The sequence below is a fragment of the Penaeus monodon genome, chromosome 17 (genome assembly GCF_015228065.2).
Source record: "Penaeus monodon isolate SGIC_2016 chromosome 17, NSTDA_Pmon_1, whole genome shotgun sequence".
NCBI classification, from domain to species: Eukaryota; Metazoa; Arthropoda; class Malacostraca; order Decapoda; family Penaeidae; genus Penaeus; species Penaeus monodon.
In genome coordinates, this window is record NC_051402.1 from 38,949,084 (window position 1) to 38,954,083 (window position 5,000).

Genomic DNA, 5,000 nt, shown 5'->3' on the forward strand with positions numbered 1-5,000 from the left:
CTCATGCCTACATTCCCACCCACACACATACATATAAGTATGTCCATTGCTTTACCTGTTTATTCATCTCTTGTTGCCTCACTAGACATTCCAATATTGTATTGTCTTTCCTCTTCCACAAGAGTTATGCATTGTTGTAACACTACCTTTCATCACCAATGATTGTCATTTGGTTAAGCACGTGATCTATGCCCATCTTTAGACCACTATGGGAGATGACAGGCAGACTCCCTGCGGGGAGCCAAGGAGCAACACCTCGCTCCTCGGCGCACCCGTACTCCATCATACTATACAATAAAGGAGTCAAGACATCTTGGTCGTCTACCTTACACCCTAAGCTCGCCACCTACCATACTCTTGTAGGGCCCGCCATAACGGCTCTTACAACTGGTGGCTTAGCGGTGACTTTGAACTCATACAGCGCCTCCGAAGTTCCTGCTCCGCATCAACAGCACACTCTGCCGAGCACGTAATACTTCGTCATAGTGTGAGCCAGTCCTCCTGCCGAGATGTCCCCAAGGCCGGATAACCGACGCTGTCCGCCTAGCTGCTGAACTCCGACACAGCAAGTCACGCCACTCTCAACACCTGCAGCTGACCCCCCAACACCTGTATCATCAGTTGCCGCCAACGCTATGCAGATTTTAGAAGGACCCCAGCTGGACCACGTATCACCAAGGACGCTGACCAGACAAAACATTTCTACACCAAGCCGAGTTCCTCGCGATGCGGATTCTTCCACGCAGTCGCGACCAAGCTGGAACAACATCATCCTGCTGACCCGTCACGGCACGACCTTGTTCACCACGCAGCGCTCCAAATCTCCCCGTTAGCCGCAAAGGGGCGGCCCGCTCTTTGCCTCGTCAACTGTGCATCTCCCCAGCCTCTCCTCGCCTCGCGCCACACCCAATACCCGAGTGTGAAGGTTTGTAAAAAAAAAAAAAAAAAAAAAAAAAAAAAAAAAAAAAAAAAAAATCGGTGATCAATACTTAGCTTTTCCTTAAATAATTTTAATTTTGTGTTCCTTCGGCGCCGCTCGCTCGCTCGCATTCTGTGACGCTGCCTGAAGACGGATTTCCTTCAGCGCCGCCCGTTCACGTAGCTCTGAACCCCGAGAATATCGCAGTCTCGGCATCCGTTAGCACTCATATAAGCAGCAAATCTCTATACAAATATACACACTACGTTATACAATACTTGCGTCGTTTTTACGGTTCTCACGTCTTTTTATAACATAGTGCTAATGTTTCTTATGTACTTTTTTATTGTGTTCAACTACATGAATTTAAATGATATTTGATGATGATACGGACCATCATTTGGAAACCAGGGAGATATGTAATCCAGGTTTATATATGTGATGTTACTGAAATATGTATACCAATGTTATTCTATTTGTCTGTTGTTATGTTCTACATGACTTGTATTATCTTATATATTGTCACATGCCTGTATTCCCACCCGCACACATACATATAAGTATGTGCATTATTTATGTTCATTGTATGTCCATTTACCTGTTTTTTTCGTCTCTTGTTGCTACACTAGACATTCCAATGTTGTATTGTCTACCCCCTTCCACAAGAGCTATGCATTATAGTAACACTACCTTTCATCACCAATGATTGTCATGTGGTTAAGCACGTGATCTATGCCCATCTTTAGACCACTGTAGGAGATGACAGGCAGACTCCCTGAGGGGAGCCAAGGAGCAACTCCTCGCTCCTCGGCGCACCCGTACTCCATCATACTATACAACAAAGGAGTCAAGACACCTTGGTCGTCTACCTTACACCCTAAGATCGCCTCCTACCATAATCTTGTAGGGCCCATCATTCCGGCTTTTACACACACACACACACACACACACACACACACACACACACACACACACACACACACACACACACACACACACACACATACACACACACACACACTGCCGCGATGGTCTGGTGGATAGAGCACTGGACTCTCGTGGTCCCGACTTCACCTCCCTGCCTGAGTATTTTTTAAAAAGGCCTACGTTCTGACTGTTGTCTCGAGCCTGATTCGCGGTTGATTAGGAAGGGCGTCCAGTCAGGCAAGGGTGAGACCTCTCAATAATAAATTGGGAGAGGTCTAGATCCTTCAGTGGAATATATGGCTGTTGAACAAACAAACAAACAAACAAATACATATATATATATATATATATATATATATATATATATATATATATATATATATGAAAGCTTTTGATACTGTTGATCACGATATCCTCTGGAATAACATGAACGATATGAAGTTTTCAAAACACATCATCCAACTAATAAAAGCCATGTATGACCAACAACAAGCAACTGTAAGAACCACTTATGGGTGAACAGAATGGTTCGAAGTCAAACAAGGAGTGCGACAGGGTTGCATTCTGTCTCCGCATCTCTTTAACATATATTCTGAAACAATTATGAGAGGTGCTCTAGAGAATTTTGAAGGAACTATAGATGTTGGAGGATACAAAATATCAAATCTAAGGTACGCCGATGATATAGTTTTGATTGCCAGCAGTATCACTGAACTACAACAACTACTAGATAAAGTTAGAGAAGCAAGCGAAAAGGCTGGCTTGTTTCTTAATGCCAAGAAAACTAAGATCATGAAGATTCAAAGATAACTGGCAATGAACAATGATGAACATGTTACAATCAATGGAATGGTTGTGGAAAATGTGAAAGAGTTCACTTATCGTGGAGCTGTTTTAACTAATACATATGATTCACCCGAGATAAAAAGAAGAGTTGCCATTGCCAAAAATGCCACAATTGCTCTCAATAACATCTGGAAAGACCGAAGCATTACCTTACGGACAAAGCTGAGGTTATTGAACTCATTAGTTTTCCCAATTGCATCATATGGTTCTGAGTGTTGGGTGCTGAAGTAGATAGACAAGAAAAAGATCAATAGTTTTGAAATGTGGTGTTACAGACCAGTACTGCATATTAGCTGGACAGAGAAGAAGACGAATGATGAAGTGCTGAGAAAAATAAATTGTAAAGACCGGCTGTTGGACATCTTGAACAGGAGGAAATTAAAGTTTATTGGTCATGTGATGAGAAGTAAAAGTATTGAGAAAGACTTGCTGACAGGGATGGTGATAGGAAACAGAGGAAGAGGCAAACCGAAGACAAGACTGAGCGACAACATCAAAGATATTTGCGGGTTGTCGATGGTACAAGTGGAAAGAAAAGCGTAAGATCGAGTTTAGTGGCGAAGGATGGTGGAGAGGTCCACGGCTGCTCAAATATGAGCATACCGTTATTGTTATATGATATATATATATATATATATATATATATATATATATATATATATATATATATATATATATATATATGGTGTGTGTGTGTGTTTGTCCTGGGTAAGACAATAAACTGCACCCTAGGGTTCCCTTGAACAAGGATAGCACCCTATTAGCTCCCTATACCAGGGTTGCGGTGAAACTGTCGGCAGCAGAGCAGTGGATATCTGGTGAAAACACCTTCAGTTCTACTGATTACTGGTTTCACCAAATAATATGTCTGGCGTATTACAGTGTAACTGTTTTAAAAGCGGCAGAGATAGTTCCTCCTAATTAGTTGGAGACTGCGAGTTGAGAAGGAGCCTGGGGGATTCCACTCAACTTTTATTTTCTCCTGACAAACCTCTACACCAATGATTAAATACAGAAACGATAATTCATACCACATCGCCCGTCGCGTGGGTTATCAAGGGGCGCGTTAGTTAGTGGGCAACCAGGCTGACAATGTTAAACATGCATCTGGAAGACAAAGAAGATAAAGAAAACAGGTCCAATTAAGAAACACATTAAAAATCGGAACGTGGAACGTAAGGAAAATGAAAGAGATGGGTAAATTACATACTGTCTGTAACGAAATGGATAGATACAACATTCAAATACTAGGAATAAGTGAAACCAATTGGAAAAGTAATGGAAGTTTCAAAACTAAAGAAAACAAGACAGTTTTTTTTTTCTGGAAAAGAAGAAGGAAATTATAGTCACGGAGTTGCTATGATTCTCACGAAAAAAACTGCAAATGCACTAATTGGGTACAGCCCAATAAATGATCGCATTTTAAAAGTCAGAATACAAGCAAAACCTCATAATATTAGTATTATACAATGCTATGCACCAACCAATATTGCAAGTGATGAAGAAATGGAAATTTTTTATAACTCTCTCCAAGATACTTTAGACACAATCCCTATCAGAGATGTAAAAATAATCATGGGAGACCTCAACGCCAAAGTAGGAAAAATAATCTAAAAAATTACACCTGTGGAAAATTCGGCCTTGGAGATATAAATGAAAGAGGTAAAGATTTTATTGAATTCTGTAGTACAAATAATTTAGTTATAGCCAATACATTGTTCCAACACCACCCAAGACACTTGTACACGTGGTTTTCACCAGACAAAAGAACACGCAACCAAATTGACTACATTGTGCTGAACCAAAAATGGAAGAGTTGCATAAAAAAATTCCAAAACAAGACCTGGTGCCGACTGCAACAGTGACCACCAACTACTAACTATCGACTTTAAAATAAGACTCAAAAAGATGGAGCGTCCAACACCACCTCTAAAGCTCGACTACAAAACTCTTGATAACAATTACAGAATTGCAGTGGCAAACAAATTTGAAATACTCAATCAATGTGAAGATGATAAAACACCAAATGAGTTGTGGGAAGAAGGAAAAGAACTCTTGCTGAGCACTGCTTAAAAAACTATCGCCAAAAAGAAAAAGACAAATTCCCCCTGGATATCTGAAAAAACACTAAGTGAAATTGAAACAAGAAGATGCCTAAAATAAAAAGGTATCAGTAATCCAGTTGAAAAAGTAATTACAAAAAACAAAATACAAAAATTCAAAGATTATTGCGACAAGATAAGGAAAAATATTTAAATGAACATTGCCAGAGAATTGAAAACTGTTCTATCAATAAGACAACTAAAGA